The following is a 19722-nucleotide window of genomic DNA, read 5'->3' on the forward strand; positions in this document are numbered from 1 at the left end:
ATTTACGAGGATTAGTTTAAACATTGGCATAGGTATTTGTACACCATTGAGGGCATATTTATGAATAAAAATATTGATTTTAGATAATAAAATACCTAAAAAGTTACTTATTGTCCCTTTAAAATATAGGGTTACCAAGCCTGCCGGAGGAAAGGGGCAAATCATGGGGCCACAGACCCCCCGACATAAGAGCACACACACCCAGTGTTGGGGAGTAACTAGTTACATGTAACGGCGTTACGTAATTTAATTACAAAATAAATGTAACAGTAATCAGTTACAGTTACTAAGAAAAAATGAGTAATTAAATTACAGTTACTTATGAAAATTGTAACGATTACAAAGAGGATTACATTTGAATATTTACACACATTCACATACAGCTTATTTCAGGCGCTGACTGGACATCAGGAGAACCGGGACAATTCCCGATGGCCTGGCAGACGATTTGGCCTTCTACTTTAATATTGTCTTTGTATAATTGCAGGCCGAATATACTAAAGTGATTATTTCCGAATCCGCCATTCGATTATTAAATCTCTAATAAATCATGAATCGGTTAGTCGTGACTGGCAATGGTTGGGCTCGCGCGCTCTCCGCGCCTCCGCCGAACGGTTTGGATCAGACTCCGAGTAATCAATGCGAGAGAGAGAGACCGGAGTGAACTGTGTAAGCGCACAGCTGGAGCAGAGAAGCGACACTTCTGTTCAGGGTTTCAGGTGCAGGTCAGTTTCATCTGTAAATATGCTAATGTAGTTTTGTCTTTGTTTACTTAGTCAAGCAGCAGCACATTGCTCGCAATCACTCAAAATACTGTATAAACGACGTCATTATTATCTTTTGTAATGTTACAGTAGTAAGTTAGCAGACAAATCATCATATTTTATCATCGGTTTAGGGGGAGCTAGTGCATACAAAAACACAACGCTTAGGAAAATTAATGCCTATGGTATGGCACTAACCGTGGTTTAACTATGGAATTTGTAGTAAAAATAAATACAAGTGGTAATTCATTTGCCAAAATTGCACTTACAAAACATGGTAAAAGTCAAATAAAAATCTTCAGTATTAAAGTCATGAGAGAGATGGGTGGATAATGGAAGTGATGGTTATGCAAAGATTTAGTTTCAAAAACAGTATCTATAAACTATTTCTTTTGATTTTAAATCTGCTTTGAACTTCAGATCAATCTCTAAGTAAAAGGCAGTACTAAAGTCTGATTGTGTGGTGGATGTGTTCAAATGTGATCATCTTAATTCAGGTGATGAAGGATGATGAAAGTCTGACAGTATTGAGAACTACTGTAAGGTTAAACCTGCATGGTGTAAAATGGTTGAAGATGATTAACAGTTGCACAATTAACATTCATTAGAAATTTATAAAAGTAATCAAAATGTACTCAAAAGTAATTAGTTACATTACTTTATTAAAGTAATTAAAAAAGTTACACTACTATTACATTTTAAATAGGGTAACTTGTAATCTGTAACCTATTACATTTCCAAAGTAACCTTCCCAACACTGCACACACCACACATGCACTAATATACCAATCATTAACCAACAGCATTAAAAAGGTGTAGTGAACGATGCAAATAGCCTTACAGTCTCAACTCAGCCGACCCCAAGCATTGATGGCCTTTCATGAGTCACAACACCGGAAGGAGATGGAAGTCAAATATAAGGAAGTTATACAACCCACTAATCTTTTTGCGCTATTTATAGGGCAAAATAAATACATGTCCCACCCAAAAAAAACATCCACTGATGACTGCTGGCTTCTTCTTGGTTTGGTATTCAGCTGTGCCGTCCTGTGGATTTCTCTGGCCTACATATTGAGCAGTGGTCGTAAAATGCATCATGTTAAACACTCAAGTAAAAGTAAAGCTTCATTTGGACAACTTTAAAGGTGATTTTCTCGGTATTTCGATTTTTTTGCACCCTTAGACTCCAGATTTTCAAATAGGTGTATCTCGGCCAAAAATTGTCCTATCCTTACATAACCATACATCAGTGGAGTGGTTATTAATTCAGCTTTCCATTTCAATGAATTGACCCTTGTGATTGGTTTTGTTATCCAGGGTCTTATCTGTACTGCACATGTGAACCTGCACGATGGGACTGTTGTGACATGGATAGAAAAGCAGAAGCTAGTCATCAAGCACTACGCTCATATTCCCATCTGTCATGGTCGGAGTTGTTATGGTCATAACTGACAGCGATTACCAGAAGCTCTGTTTTTTGCATGATTTGACTTAGATGAGTAGAAGAGTTTGCAAGCTGAATATCTAGATCAGCATGCAGTTTAGAATGTTACCAATCAGGGGCGCCGCAAATGGGGTGAAGTTAGAACAATTCTAATGGCCCATGCACTTTGGGGGCCCCAAGAGATCTGTTTAACTAGAAATAACAGTAATGTAATAGAAATTTTAAATGTATCTATGAAAGAGCTGAGGCTTATTTCTGCATCTCCAGTAACCGGTAACACCAACAATCCCCAAAATGAAAATTTTGCCATTAATCACTAACCCCCATGTCATTCATAACCCGTAAAAGATTTGTTCATCTGCGGTACACAATTTAATATATTTTGGATGGAAACCAGGAGGCTTGTGACTGCCAAGTAAAATACACTGTTAAGGTCCAGAAAAGTTTGAAAAGCATTGTCAAAATAGTCCATCTGCCATCAGTTGTTCAACCGTAACATTATGAAGCAACGAGAATACTTTTTGTAAGCGAATAAAACTAAATAATGACTTCAACAATTTCTGTCAACAGTCTCCTCTGTGTCTCTCGACATCACCGTAGCGCCATTTTGGAGAATCTGAGCAGTACGCAGGCAGCTTATGCCCTTTTGTGTCAGTCCAGCCACAAGCATACATTTTCTAAGTATATTTACGCTTTGATTTGAAAGAAAACAGCAAATCTGTGTAGCACTGCTGAGCTACCAAAGCTACCATTCCTCATTGGCTCACTCAAGTCCTGAGGGTGTGACATTGTCACCCTTTATAGATCACTGATCACCAGATCAGGGAAGTTGTTTTGAGATGCAGAAACACCAGGGCAAGATAGAGAGCTAAGAGTCCTCAAAAACCCAGCCTAAGCTTGTGCCAGGCTTTCAGCCTAGTCTTTCCACTTCAAGATCCTCTGACTCAAACTGGTTCTTTTTCATCAACCAACTTCACCAAAAATCAACTTAAGCCTTCAGATTGCATCAGGACCTTTCAGACAGACAAGACGTGCAAGTGTCAAACTTAGTCTTATTTATTGATACATTAAGTATCATATGCAACTTTTACAAAGGTGTGTTTGAGCTAATAACTGATGTTTCCTTCAGGCTATAGATCTGCTGAATATCAAATTGTACCATAGCTTCATGTCTTTATTTCTCTTCTCTTTACTGCTTAAGCTTTAACCCCTCTTACTATGCCAACTGTATGCGTGTGTGTGTATGTATGTTAGACTATAGTTGAAGTGTTTAGAAGTGTTTATGTAGTTAATAAAGTCTTACATGTATCACACTTGAGGTTGTTCATTGTTTGTTTATAACTGGAGTCCCTTATCATGCAGATTCTTGCTACATGCTCTGAGTAGTATTGTACAGTGGGAAAGGTGTTTTCCTTAAACAGGAAAGTATTGTTCTTAGAGTTGACAGACAGTTGACACTGAGAGGTCAAGTAATAATAGTAATAATAATAATTATATAATAATAATAATATTTAATAATAAAGTTTTATTTATATAGCGCCTTTCCAGAGCTCAAGGACACTTTACAATAAACAAACAACAATAAAGGCAGTTGACAAAGACAGCAGACAGAACAACAGTAGGCAATTGAGAGTACAAGTACAGTAAGTGAGAATTGGGTAGATGGGGCAGCAACCAGCAGAAAAAACAAACAAAAAAAAACAACTAAGAACTATAACATTCAGAAAATAGGTGTGTTTTGAGCATGGATTTGAATTCAGAGATAGTGTTACCAGAACGGAGTGATCGGGGGAGAGAGTTCCACATTTTGGGCGCAACAACACTGAATGATCTGCCCCCCATTGAAGCAAGGCGATGCCGAGGGACAACGAGAAGGCTGGAATCAGCGGATCGTGAAGAGCGAGTAGGGGTGTAGGGGAAAAGCAGGTTACAGAGGTAGGGGGGAGCCAGGCCGTGCAGAGACTTAAAAGTGAGAAGGAAAATTTTGAATTTAATACGGTAAGCCACAGGAAGCCAGTGAAGATCATGCAGAATTGGGGAAATATGTGCAGAACGCTTGGTGTGGGTGAGTAGTCTGGCAGCAGAGTTTTGACTGTATTGTAATTTGGAAATGGAGCTAGCTGATAGGCCAATGAAAAGTGCATTGCAGTAATCAAGACGTGAGGTGACAAATGCATGGATGACAGTTTCAGCTTCTGAGATACTGATAAAGGGACGGAGCGGAGCGATACGAGGTAGATGAAAGAATGCCAATTTAGTGATGGAATTAATGTGAGAGTGGAAAGATAGAGAGGAATCAAAAATTACACCAAGATTTTTAACAGTACTAGATGGTTTGATAAGAGAGCCAGCGATCTCACAGGTGAAGTTGGTAGGAATTTTATTAGTGAGTGATGAAGGTCCAGTAGATACTAACAGTGGATCTAAAATATTTATAATTAATCATAACTAGTTATATTTGATTATTCATATTTCCCCTTTGAGCTGATTCGCTACACATCCAAAAAAGAAAGCAGGTTAACTCATTATTTGAGCCCAGATGCCCAAAATGGGTTCATTAAATTGTGTGGGAAAATAGTAAAGAAAACAATCTTGAAGGAATGGGAGGATGCCATATATTATGGGATTGTTTGTGACGCTACACCTGATATTACCCACACTGAACAGAATGTTGTGCTCATCAAGATTGATTGTCAAGATTGATGGTCAAAGAGATGCACAGCCTGACCATCACATGTAAACCCATGAGGGTAAACAAGATCGTTGGATTGACTTCCCCCACCTCGAAGAACCAGACTGAAATTTCTAAGTGGACCTTTTAACCTCTGGTCCCCACAGAACATTCTTATGTCAGAAAATGGCACAGGAACTATCATTTATAGATGTAGATGCACCAAATTAACTCAAAAAGACTTTTCATATTCATGTTTAGTATGTATGTTTCAATCTGGTTGCTAGAAACATTTCTGACCATCAGTATTTGTCAAATGTATCATATTCTTGTTATAGAAATCATGTCCAAAATTATACCAGGCAAGAGCGTGAAAATTCGGACCACATGATTGATAAGATAACATATGGTTTATGATACCCCCGAGCAAAGACAATATCTAATTGGTCAAGACAACATTTGAGGTGTGGCCAAAAGGCCAGTTTAAATACTCAGGACACCATCAAATTTTGCTTTTAGCATTTGGTTCTTAGCTTTTGCTTTTAGTCATCACTGTTAGCGTTCCTTGAGCGCGGTTCCATCATGCTTCGGTCTGCACACCTGCTGCTACTTCGCCATGATGAGAAGAAACACCACATAGTCTCGTCAAACTTTGCTTCTATTCTTTTACTTTAGTTTCTTTTCTTTTCCATTTGAGAATTTTGTGTTCTGAGTTAAGATTTTTAAAGCTGTGTCTCTGAGTCTGACCTCGAGTGCCTGTTCAACTTCACCCAGCCCACACAACTCTGCATCGTCAGCCAACACCCAACCACGGGCTTCCCAAGACTTCACTTCAAGACTACTGAACTTCCAGCCAATCAGCGACCTCGGGAAACCACCTTTCAACTACGACAAAGGGAACCCCTTTACACAGGAGACGCAAGTAACCTCCATACTCTGATCTGTACTGGTGTATCTAATATAATTTTAACCTCATTGAGGAACTCAATGCGAGGGTTAATTAAGTGTTTGATGGCTGTTCATGTCTATGCAATTTCACGTATTGCTGTAAACTTGGGATTCAACATTTCTATTCTCTTAAACTCATTCTTCCCTAACTTTCGATCTTCCTGCAACTTGTGTGAATGTGTGCATGCGTGCGTTTATATGTTAGATTAGTTTGTATGTCTTAGATGTATCTAATAAAGCCTTATTCATATTGAAACGAGAAGTATCTTGTGTTTTGTGCTTACAAGTTAATGTCTTAAACTGCCGATCTTGTTACTGTGCTAATTAATAGTGTTTTCACTATAGTTTGGAAATTAATATCTAACGCAGATTTGATGTTAAACGGCTCGTTCAGTGAATCGCAGGGCGTCTCAGTGATCAGCCGTGAAACAGTGATTCTGTCCAAACTCCCTTTAAAATCTTAAATGATTCCCTTTGAGCTAAATTGACCTGTTTCCCTTACACATCACTGATTGCAGAGGGCAAGGATATGAAAATGAGGCAAATATGTCAGGGTAGATCAAGGGAGGAATATTACATAAAAATAATCTTGCCACATTTTCACCTTGTGCCTCCCATACATTGAATCTTGTGGGTATGCATGCTTTTTTGGCTACATCAGTCACCTGTACAGTTTTGTAAATGCCAGTCCAGAGCGATGGGCTATATACAAAGACACTGTAGGTTGCTCTCTGCATAGCTTTTCAGACACTCAGTGGAGTACTTGAATTGATGCTGTCAAGCCTGTGGCAAAATGGCCCTGAGTGCCATACTAAACACGTGCAGTCTTTCAAATGCGGCTATGGCCAAAGTTTTTAGACTCAGAAAGTAAAAATAGTACAGATCTGATATATAATTATAAGAAAAAAGTCACAACAAATTATGAATATTAATAAGCAAAGAAAATGAAATGGGTCTAGTTTAACTACCTAATGTAAAAATTCTAAAAAATGAAACTATAACCTCCCTTTTTAAATCTATCACACTCAACAAAAAACAACTATAATGTACACTGCAAATATACTTATTAAATACACACCATTGTTCTACAGATTGGGATAGCTATGATTTAATTCATTCGTTTATTTATTTTTTTAATAAATTGCTATTTTTATTCACCAATGATGCATTCAATCCTGAAGAAGACACATGACCATGATTTCAACATTTATTAAGCAACACAGCCATATTCATCTGTGATAAGAAATGTTTCTTGAGCATCAGTATATTAGAATGATTTCTGAAGATCATGTGACACTGAAGACTGGTGTAATGATTCGCAGGAATATATCTTACTGTTTTGTTCTTGATATAGGGATATATTTGTCAAATATTATTTCCAAATAGGTATTGGAAAGGCAAGTATCATAATGATTAGTTGACGTTTAACCTTACAAGAGAGGCTTTTACTGTGTGCATTCAATGTTTGTTTTGGGCCAGTCTCTGAACAAACATGCAGTGCTGAAATTCAAGTCACATAACTCTCAGTAATCTAACTTCAGCTTACCTTGCACCACGATTACAGTTATTCTGCCATTAAAAAATAAAACACTTCTGGGCCCGAAAAGAGTTGCTCCTAGTAACAAAATTCTAAGAAAATTCGTAGAAATGTGGGTGTTTCCTCTTGAAGTTCAAGAAAATATCGAGGACTTCCGGTTTGGCTGCAGACCAAAATGGCAGGTTGAGCACTTAGCTCTCGCAAGTCGGCGTTATATTTACCCCGTGTAATTATTTTTGATTCAAAAAAGTGATTTTTTTTTCTTTGATATGATGGGGGGGAAGAAAGGCAGAGGTAAAGGGACGCAAAGTACAACGAATAACTATCCGCACCGTGCAGAGCAAGACGAAGTGGACGACATGCGGGGAGAAGAGATCCGACAATATGGAGACGAAACAACATCGGAGAATGTGCACACGGGGCTTGAAACTATAAGCAAGCAGATCAGCGAACTCAAGTCGGAACTTAAAGAAGATCTAAGAACATTCAAAGATGAAATTAAACATGATATGAGAGAAGAGTTCCTTGAGTTCAAACAAGAAGTTAACCAACAACTATCAACAAACATGCTAGCCATGCAAGAACACCGTAAGAAAATCAACGAGATGGAGACGCGGATTGACGACACTGAAACATGGAGTGCGGAGGCCAACGCCGCCCTTCAACAGGCTATAAAGGATCAGCAGAAACTAGAGGACAGACTGAACGATATTGAGTCGAGGGCTCGACGAAACAATATCAGGATCCACGGTGTGCCAGAGAACGCTGAACAAGGCTCGGTGATGGAATCAAGTCTCTCAAAGAAAAGGGCATCCGTTTCCAGACGCCTTTCAATCGGATACGTATTTATTGGGAGGACGGTGTGCAGGTGTACGGCAGTGCCTGGGAGGCAGCGTGGGATCTGCATCGGCGGGGATACAACGTGGAGGTGCCCGAGAGACTGCCCGGTAAGAGCCACCTGTTGGATCGACTTCAGCGGGTTACATCGTGGCAGCGAGTGGGATCAACCACAAGTAAGGACACTGCCAGAAGAGCTAAAGAACGCCTACGGGAATTTGAACATGGACACAGCAGTGCTTAAAAACCTATTTTATAGCGACCCTTTACATAAAGATGTTCAGTGTATATGGCGCCGGCTGGAGGGATGATGAGGTCAACCGTGCCATCGGACACACGTGAGTGAATTGCGATACGATCTGTAGCGAACTTATTGGGGTGGGGGTCCTTTCCCGGAGAGAGGTTTTCCCCCACCTCAGCTGAAAACTGGAGAATGCTCTTCAGACTTTGGAAGTCCGTATACTTTTCTGTTATAATGCTTGTTCTAAGCAGTTCCTGGCTTGTTACCGTGTTACAGTTTATTTTTTTATTTAAGGTTAGCCTGTGGAAACATAGTGGTGTAAGAATGACTCGTTTTGATGGTGGCACAGTCTACTGAGGTTAAACTAATGTCCTTAAACGTGAATGGTCTAGGTAACCCAATTAAAAGGTCAAAGGTAATGACCAAATTTAAAAAAGAGAAAGCGGATATCATTTTTATGCAAGAAACTCATCTTTCCCAACAAGAGCATGAGAAATTGAAAAGGTTTGGCTTTAAAAATACTTACTATAACTCATATGAGCATACGCATAGAAGGGGGATTGCTATCCTTGTCGCTAATAAATTTAAATTTGAATCATATAAGGAAATAAAAGAAAAGGAGGGGAGATATCTCATCGTTAAGGGTAAAATTGAGGAAGAAATAGTAACATTAGTAAATGTGTATGCACCACCCGATACTAGTAAACTGTTCTTCAAAACTTTAATGGATGTAATTGTATTGGAGGCAGAGGGTATCTGTATATGTGGTGGAGATTTTAATGTGGTATTAAACCAACATTTAGACACAACTAGCAACAAAAGAAATAAAAGCAAAATATCAAAATTGATTAACACAGCCTGGGATGATATAGGATACTACGATGTTTGGAGACATATTAATCCGTCTCTCAAAAACTACACTCACTACTCAGCTCCTCACCGTTCTTACTCTAGAATTGATTATTTTTTTATGCCAAAAAGTGACTGTTATAGGGTGAGAGATTGTAGCATTGGAGTAACTGATGTCTCTGACCACAGTGCTCTGTACCTGACAGTTCAAATAGAAGGAAGGAAGAGAAGGACAGGTTGGAGGTTGAATGTGGGTTTGTTAAATAACAAAGTAGTTGCAGATCAGATTGAATTGAATATCAAAGAATATATGATGATAAACGATAATGGAGAGGTAGACCCGTCTATATTGTGGGATTCATTGAAGGCAGTGATGCGTGGGAATTTGATTGCACTATCAGCTCAAAATAAAAAAAGAGGATTAAGGAGTATAATACCCTGACATCAGATTTATCAAATGTGGAGCAACAACACAAAATCAACAGGGACCCAAAACTACTAATGCGTATGCAGCAATTAAGGAAACAGATTAACGACCTGTTAGAACAAGATGTCGAGAAGAAGGCTCGATTCTATAAGCAGACATACTACGAATCCGGCCCTAAAGCAGCCAAATTACTTGCCCGACGCTTACGTAAACAGCAAGTTGATATGATCATTCATAGGATACGAGACCCACAAACAAATAATTTGATTCATCATCCACAGAAAATAGAGGCCATTTTTCTAAATTACTATAAACAACTGTATACGGATACCTCTGATTCAAAAATGGAAGCGACAAGAAATTTTCTTAATGAACTGGATTTACCGCGTATAGGCAAAAAACAAAACGATTTCATCACAGCAGATTTCACACTAGAAGAAATAAATAAAGGGATTGGGAGTTTAAAAACATCTAAAACACCAGGTAGTGATGGCTTTCCAGCAGAATGGTATAAAACCTTTAAAGAACAACTAGCCCCACTTCTGTTAAAAACATTTAACTGGATTAAAAAAGAATGTAAACTTCCACCTTCATGGAATGAGGCAATTATCTCAATACTTCCAAAGGAGGGTAAGGACAGGGAATTTAGTTGCAATTATAGGCCTATTTCAATTCTTAATGTGGATTATAAGATGTATACAGCAATTATAGCAAAAAGACTAGAGACTATCCTTCCTGAATTAATAGACGAGGACCAGACTGGATTTATAAAAAGCCGCCAAACACATGATAATATTAGGAGGACTCTACATTTGATAGATAAAATAGTTAGGGAAAATAAGACTGCAGTATTACTAAGCCTTGATGCCGAAAAGGCCTTTGATCGGGTCAGTTGGGAATTTCTTTATCAAACTTTGGACAGATTCGGCTTCAATAAATATTTTGTAAATATAATTAGATCTCTTTACCAACAACCAACAGCCAAAATAAAAATTAATGGGTCATTATCTCCATCGTTTAATTTGCAAAGAGGAACTAGGAACTTATTTGGGATGGAAAGAAGCCCAGAATAAGATACACAACACTCCAATTAGCCAAGCATAAAGGAGGAATGGCCCTGCCGAATCTCAAAGATTACTTTTATGCAGCTCAGTTCCGTCCACTTTTTCTTTGGTGTAACAACAACTATTTTGCTAGATGGAAGGAAATTGAGGCATATATGGTGGGTTATCAGATTCAGTCAGTTCTTGGAGAAAAAGAAATCCCTCCAGTAGTCAAAAGTCAATTGGATTCAATAACCTCTGGAGCAGTGGAATTTTGGTTTGGTTTGAATTTGCTAGACAATTTAAATTAAGCAAAGATCAAAAAGTACTTCGATGGATAGCCTTTGATACTCAATTTAAACCAGGTGAAAGAGATGCCACATTTAAGCAATGGGTAACAAAAGGCATTAGTGCAATATGTACAATAATGGAAAACGAGGAATTACTGACTTTCCAAACACTCAAAGAAAAATTTTCTCTTAGCAATCGGGACCTATTTAGGTATATACAGTTCAGAGATTACTTTAACAGAGAAATAAAAATGGAAATTTCACAAGAAATTAATCCAGTCCTAAAGATTATGATGAATGCATACAAATCAAATAGTAAAAGTGTAAAAATAATCTCCATGTTTTACGTAAGTATTATGGAAAGTAAGGGCAACTCAACATTGTACCTTAAACCCCTTAACTGTCACCGTCCCACAGGTGGGACGTTTGCCATTATATTTTTAAAACAATAATATCTTAGTAAAAACCTTAAGTAATATTGACAAACTATATATCATTTGAAAGCTTACAATCTCTAGTTTTCATATGTGGTATTTGTTTTTTAAAATAAATTACACAGGAGCAATAATTTATCAAATTGCAACAAGAATATTTCATTCTCATATAGTTGTATGAACAGTTTGTCATTTCGATCTATATAACCACTGTAGATACTATATACTTTTTATTTTGTTTTATTCCTATGTTCAAAAACAATTTATACACAATCAAATTTTGTGTGTTGTGGTGTTGTGAGATAAACAATTTATACACAATCAAATTTTGTGTGTTGTGGTGTTGTGAGATCAAGTAGTAAAGAAGTGTCACCAATGAAGCATGGGAATCCCCAATGGAGGAAAAAATGACACCTAGTGACCTTTGTTGTTACAGCAGCTAAAAGTCTCACAGAAGCTACAAGGTTTGTGATATCAATTCCAAATTTGGAACAAAACTTGTACATATTTTGGGCTTCAAATTCCTAGCATTTTTAGGGTAAAACCTCTTTTGGATTATATATTTTTTCATAAAATAAATATGTTTTTATTATAAACCTTTTTTATTATAATAAACTTAAATTGCTATAACTTTTGATTTATTATTTTTTTTCAACTGCAGACACTTGTACCATAAACCTCCAAGTGTTCTCTTAAAAACAAGACCAGAATCAAGCTTCTATTAAAAAGCATTCCAGAATTACAACCATTTAAATTTAGACATCCCCTTTTTAAGTGTAAACTCAAAAAGGGGGGTGACAGTTAAGGGGTTTTAAATCAAGGTGGGAAAAAGAATTAAATGAAGAAATTCTACCAGGTGTTTGGTTTGATATGTGTGAAATTCAACAATCCTCCACAAGCTCGCAACAAATGAGATATTCAATTGGAAGAATTTGGTGCGATACTTTATTACACCTAAAATCAGCAGTAAAGCTTCTTCTACACCCCAACAATGTTGGAGATGATGTGGCTGCTTAGAAGCACACCATACTCACATTTTTTGGAGTTGTGAAAAACTGAAGCCATTTTGGGAAGATGTACATCTAACCTTAACAAAGGTGCTTGGATACGAGATTCCACTGTCATGTATTGTCTTGTACTTGGGTCATATTTCACTGGTTACACTTCAGGAGGATCGATACCTGGTAAAAACACTCCTTACAGCAGCAAGGAAAACCATAACCAGAAGCTGGTATAAGCCTGATTCACCTGAACCACAACAATGGTTTGATGTAATTCAGGAAATAAGGGCGTTGGAGCATAGGACTGGTGTGTTACGATTGAAGGTGGACTTGTATGCCAAAAGATGGCAAAAATGGAAACTTTACTTTGACAAGTCATAAGGTCACTGGCTCTCAGACTGTACTCACCAAAGTTTTGAACATAAGTATACCCAATTGTCTTCCCTTTCTGTATGCACCATGTTTTTACTTTTTCTACAGTATTCTTAACACAGGCTCTGTTTTTATTGTATAATAAGTTATTTTTTTTTATTTTTATTTTTCTGGTTGTTTCAGTTCTTTGCCTGTTATTGAAATGGCTTATCTTGTCTGACTCAAATTAGCCTTTTCTTCTATTTGGAAAGTTGTATTTGATTGTAAGCACTTGTGACATACTAATAATACAATAAAAATGAAAGTGGAAAAAAAAGAAGTTCAAGAAAATATCATATAAGTATATAAGTATATAAAAAAGTAATTCAGAAAGCATCTTAAACCTTAAAAGAGACCTTAGGTCCAAAGTTGAGTACTGATGAGGACTTTTAAAGGCTTAAGGAGAAAATGGACGAAGCATGAAGAGGGAGAAGAAATGTGTTGCACACAATGCATGACAGTGAGTTAATAAGACGCTACACATTAGTTCGTGCTGGGATCATGTTTGTGACTGATGTTAGAGACAAGCTAACATCTCGGACACAGCTCAGAAATGCCATAGCGCCAGATATGGAAGTAAATCACTATATTAACTACATTAACATAATTGGCAACTGGAAAAATAACTATGCAGCAGTGATGATTGCTTCTATGAGCAAAGTGATCACACACAAAAGTACAGCACTTTCAGAACATTATTGTCTCTGTTCATTTCCTATCAAATAAGTACAACAGCATGGTGAATAAAAGTATTAATATATATATATATACAGTACAGACCAAAAGTTTGGACACACCTTCTCATTCAAAGAGTTTTCTTTATTTTCATGACTATGAAAATTGTAGATTCACACTGAAGGCATCAAAACTATGAATTAACACATGTGGAATTATAAATGGAATTATATAAATAACAAAAAAGTGTGAAACAACTGAAAATATGTCATATTCTAGGTTCTTCAAAGTAGCCACATTTTGCTTTGATTACTGCTTTGCACACTCTTGGCATTCTCTTGATGAGCTTCAAGAGGTAGTCACCTGAAATGGTCTTCCAACAGTCTTGAAGGAGTTCCCCGAGAGATGCTTAGCACTTGTTGGCCCTTTTGCCTTCTGTCTGCGGTCCAGCTCACCCCTAAACCATCTCGATTGGGTTCAGGTCCGGTGACTGTGGAGGCCAGCTCATCTGGCGCAGCACCCCATCACTCTCCTTCTTGCTCAAATAGCCCTTGATGCCTTCAGTGTGACTCTACAATTTTCATAGTCATGAAAATAAAGAAAACTCTTTGAATGAGAAGGTGTGTCCAAACTTTTGGTCTGTACTGTACTGTATATATATATATATATATATATATATATATATATACATCTGAAAACAAATATACACTGTTAATCATTTTGATCTTTTATTTAAAAAAAATTCCTAAAACCTTAACTTTTAACTTTCAAGTAAAACAGCTGAAAACGAGTCTGGGAATCTTGAGTGTTTGCTGTCAAAAAGCTAATTTCCTTAGTTTTCCTCTAACCATAAAAAACAGTCCTGTGTGAAGTTCCAGTCATGTTGGATAACTAAATATGCTGGAGTTTGTTTTTGAGAGCTGAGGAATTTTCTTTAAACCCTCCCTAACAAATTGTGGTGTGTTTTTTTTAGGACTCAAGACTCAACTATTTCTCTCCCTCCATGTTTTATTATCCTGAATCTCACCGGCAGTCTGAAAGCTTTACCCTTAGAAAGGTGATTTTAGTTTAGGGAAAAGCCAAAAGTCGCAGGGTGCCAGATCTGGGCTGTAGGGTCACTGATTTGATGAGCATATATACAGTACTCTAAATTAATAATGATGAACTCAAAAATACAAATCTTGCATGTAAAATTATTTAAAAAAGATTTATTAAACTGTTCATAAATTTGCTAAAATGTATTAATTTTGCATTTGTGGATTCTTGTGGCTAAACAGCAGCTTTTCTACACCGAAATCCTCTGCTCACTTTCCATGTCCATGTAAGTCCATGTGTTTCATTCTGTGAGTTTTTGTACTCTATTTGTTTCTGTTAAAATAGTCATAATGAAATAATTGCAATTGATTTGTTTTTCAGCTTTGAAATGAGAATAAAACAGTAATGTTATCAACATTTGTAAATGTTTTAAAATAGTAAGTTTTAAAATTTCTTTTTTTTACACTCAGATTTTTCACAATTGTTTTTAATGCACACATGTTGTATTTAAAGTGGTATCAAGTGATAAAGAAGTTCCTAAAATCTGCATATATTATCAGATTTTTTTAAAAGTAACTTTACAACTTAACAATTTCCAGTAAAATATCAGTTACAGTTACTTTTTCAAATAGGCTGAGTAAGGCCAGTTATACTTTGTTTTCCAATTTATTGACTAGCAGTAAGTGCAATGTTTAAATACAGTGGTTACTGTAGTTCTAGGCTAAATATGAACATGCATTTACTCATCTCACTTGCACAAAAACAGATTTAGTATTCCTTAAAATGAATAAAAACTTAAAGGCAAACTCAGAATATGATGCAAACCTGCAATAATTAAATATGTTAATAACTGAATGTACATTTCCTAGCCTGAGGCTTGTTCATTTCACTGTTGGTGTGAAACGGCTTTTACATAAGCCAAAAAATATATATAATATTAAAGACACACAAGAAAGCCAAGCCCAGATGAGAAAAAGTAATGCAAAAGTAATGTAATGCATTACTTTCCATAAAAGTAGTGCAACTTATTACATTTAAGGGGGTAAATCATTATTGTAATGCATTACTTTTAAAAGTAACGTTCCCCGCAAACTGGTTCAAGATGAGTGCAGGAAGCTGCTAGCACGCTAGCTAACATAAACATTGCTGATGAGCGGCTGTGTGAGATCACGTGAGGTGCTCCTTCTGACATGAAAATCTTAAATGATGTGATGTAAACTTCTCCTTTCTCTTTGGAGTGTTACAAGCTCGTTGTGCATGAAGAAGATCTGTAAAGTTGCAAAGAGTAAAGTCTCAAATGCAAAGAGATATTCTTTATAAAAGTTAAGAGTCAACCACACCCCCCTAAAACAGTTCGTTTAAACACACCCCCACATGTCTGCTTCACAATGGACATATTTTCATAATGCTCCATAAAGTTGGGCAATTCGAATGTTGCAAGTACAGTCGGCCGCTTCTGACTCACAGCCTGTAAAAGTACATGTTTTATATTTAAATAATTTTATGCTGCACGATACACAACTCAATACGTAAAAAGACAGTATAAGTCATTATAATCAGTAATTATGTCCACACTGGATGCAACAAATGCCTAATTTGTAATGGGTTTGATTGGTTTTGTCTCAGCGCTCTGGGACACACGGCATCACAGTATAGTAACAGGCATAACATTTCTGTCACACGCTTGAGGTATTCAGCCAATCATAATGCACTGGATAGCTGGCCAATCAGAGCACACCTCGCTTTTCAGACCGATGAGCTTTGTAAAAAATCAATGCGTTTCAGAAAGGCAGGGCATAGAGGAGAAACAATAATGTACAGTATGTGGTAAATGTGTTGTTTTTTTGTTTTGTTTTTGCCTTAAACCGCATTATATCAAATACAAAACATAATGTTCTTTTTCACAACACCATATGACCCATTAAATAATATCTTGCAGTGTGTGATGTGCCATGATTTTCAAATCTTGTAGTGTGTGCATGCTTAAGATTTGAGGGAAGATAATCTGCAAAGATTCTCCTTATGTGCGCCGCAAGCAGATTTCATAATGAGTTAGGTTTTTAAAGCTTGGGTTCACTCTGGGTCACCCTGACTATAGAGGATGCATTTGGCTCTCAGTGCTGTGATCAGATCCACACAGAGCACAGGATCAGCTCTCTCTGCTGGCATCTCTTCCAGCACTCCTTGCAGCCAAAAACATGCTGCTAACTTCTTTTGAGTCCCATCAAATGTGACACATGCTTAACTCATTTCTCTGACTTCTGTAAACTCGGTAAACATTAATAATAAATACAAGGTGTTAAATTTGTAATCACCACCCTGCTGTCCTTTACACGTTATTCTTTATCAATTACAGTGTGCATAAAAGCGGCATCCTGCATTGTCAGTTTGTGTTTTTATGAATATTACCCATTTGAAGTTGTTATTTTTTTCATAGGGGTCATATAATGCTACATGCACTCTTACAAGTTGTTTGAAATTAAATGTGTGTTGGCAGTGTGTGTACACAACCACCCTATAATGATAAAAATCCACCAAGTGGTTTTTCTGTAATCTCTTTAAATGTTTTCCCCTTTCTCAATTCGAGCTGTCTGACCGTGTGGCGTCACACGGTCGGAGGCCCCTCCCATGATTGTTTGATTGACAGCAGCGCTTCAGCACAGACTGGACTTGTGTCTTACCCATAGACTGTATAAAAACATGGACATAGTGTCCGTGACGTCACCCATAGACTCATTAAGTGTGTTTTTGACAGGGGGCAGGGTTTCATATTTTATTGAAGCACCCCTGGGTGCCCCCATTAGCTAGCGGACCCCCACCTGCTGTTAGCATTCCATTGACTCTCATTCATTTTGGCGTCACTTTGACAGCGAATAACTTTACATCTGAGGCGTTTAAAGACTTGAGGCGTTTAAAGATTTGTCCATTCATTATTTCTAAAGAAACACGAAAATGTATAAAAGGCTCCATTACCTTATCTCTTACGTTATGGTCCCGTAGAAGCAGTTTTTGTACAAATAGGCTAACGATTGAGTCACAACCTGTGACTCTCTGTCGCACAGTAGAGAAATTACCGTATGGACAGGAGGAGAAGCTCGCAGACAATCTTTTACTGTCTATGAGGCAATCGGGGGGAAGCGGAGGCATGAAGTCAAGGGAGATAATTAATCAGAATACTTACCAAAATTTGCTCCTGTTCACGCTCGCCTTCTCTGCAAGATTCAGTGGGTGATTCAGATTTCTCTTGGCACAGCTATTAGAATACTTACAATTGTCAGACAGGTTGCTCACGTGACATCTACGTCATCAAGCTCAGTTTGAGTCTGCGCAGTACGCTCGATGCCCAGGAAGTACAAGTGGGTATTACTGCAGACCGGAGATCTCCAAAATGGGACGGGGTCTTCTTTCGCAAAGACTTTCACCATTGGCTTTGGCTTCAGCCAATTGTTACTGACTTACATTTCAAAATAAAACTTTATAAATTTTTTGTTTCTAGTTCATCTAAAAAAATATGCTATATAAATAAATGTTCTCCACGAGAGCAGAGCCCAAAGCTTGTGGCCAGTGTTGTTTGGACCCTCTGCTTCATGATGTAAACAGGAATCACTCTGGAGTCGTCCCAGCGGAGGGGAAATATTTTACTCTATTGTTTTATTCCAAGTCAATTCACAGGCTAGGAGGGGGTAGTGATGCTGGGTGTAACTAAAAAAGGTGTCATTGTGCGATGAGTCTCATATCGCATAATCTTATTAACTGTTTATCTCCTGAACTGCAACTTTCTTTACCATGCTATTCAGCCCCAGTCCCGCCATTCAGTCAATTTCACTGGTTAAGGTAAGGTGTGGGGTAGGTTTAGGGGTTAGCGTTTTTTGTTGCATAGTTTAGGAAACACTTTAAGTGACACAACAAATAAAAACTTTAGAATCAGCTGTGGTGCGGAGTTTGCGCTGAAGTGGATTAATTGTGCATGCGTGTCATGCGTCTGTCTCTCAATGGGAGGAAGCCACGCCCCATTTTGGAGCTCATAGAGTGGGCCGTCGCCATCTTGGCTTCACAGCAGTTGAGTCAGTGTACTGTTTGAGTAAATGAATTACTCCGGGAAATTGGTTTGTTTGAACTCAGAGGGAGTGTCAGCCACATTAAAAAAAGTTAACAGCTTAAGTAATTTTTGGATTAATGCGTATTGGAGAAGCGAACCGTTTAAAATGATTCAGTTCGATTTGGTGAACTGGTTCAAAAAGGTCCGGTTACATCGAATGATTCGTTCACGAACCGGATATCACAAACTGCTTTGTTTTGAACTCTCTCACAACAGACACGGAAGAAAAGACAATGCTGAATAAGGTCGTAGTTTTTGCTATTTTTGGACCAAAATGTATTTTCGATGCTTCAAAAAATTCTAACTGACCCTCTGATGTCACATGGACTACTTTGATGATGTTTTTCTTACCTTTCTGGACATGGACAGTATACCGTACACACAGTTTCAGTGGAGGGACTGAGAGCTCTCGGACTAAATCTAAAATATCTTAAACTGTGTTTCGAAGATAAACGGAGGTCTTACAGGTGATATGAGGGAGGGAACGATATGAGGGTGAGTTATTAATGACATAATTTTGATTTTAGGGTGAACTAACCCTTTAAATGTGAATCGCGCGAATCCTTCATGATCCAGCCTCCAGCAGTGAGGATAATGTATTTAAATGAATCATTGTAAATCGCCTTTCTTAATAATGTGCTAATTAGCAAGTTTCACTATGAATGTGGCTAAAGTAAACAGTCTCTCAGAGAGCAGATCAGAAGAAAGGGGCGGAGTCAGCAGAGCTCATTAGCATTAAAGGAGAATCCCACAAACCAGCCAGTTTTGAAAAGAGCTGTTTCTTGTTTACAGGGTAAAAAAAAGGTGTTTTTTACACTAACATTGAGAAATTTTAAACAAACTATGTTACAGACTTTTCATTAAGACCCTAAAGAATCATATCAACTTGTGGAAAATGGGCATTATATGACCCCTTTAAGTAATTATTAATCAATAAAAGGGCTTGATTCGAGATAAAATTAGATTAATTCGGCTTTAATTATGTGAGTTTATTATGTCATTATTAATATGCTTAG

The sequence above is a fragment of the Carassius carassius genome, chromosome 19 (assembly GCF_963082965.1).
Source record: "Carassius carassius chromosome 19, fCarCar2.1, whole genome shotgun sequence".
Taxonomy (NCBI): domain Eukaryota; kingdom Metazoa; phylum Chordata; class Actinopteri; order Cypriniformes; family Cyprinidae; genus Carassius; species Carassius carassius.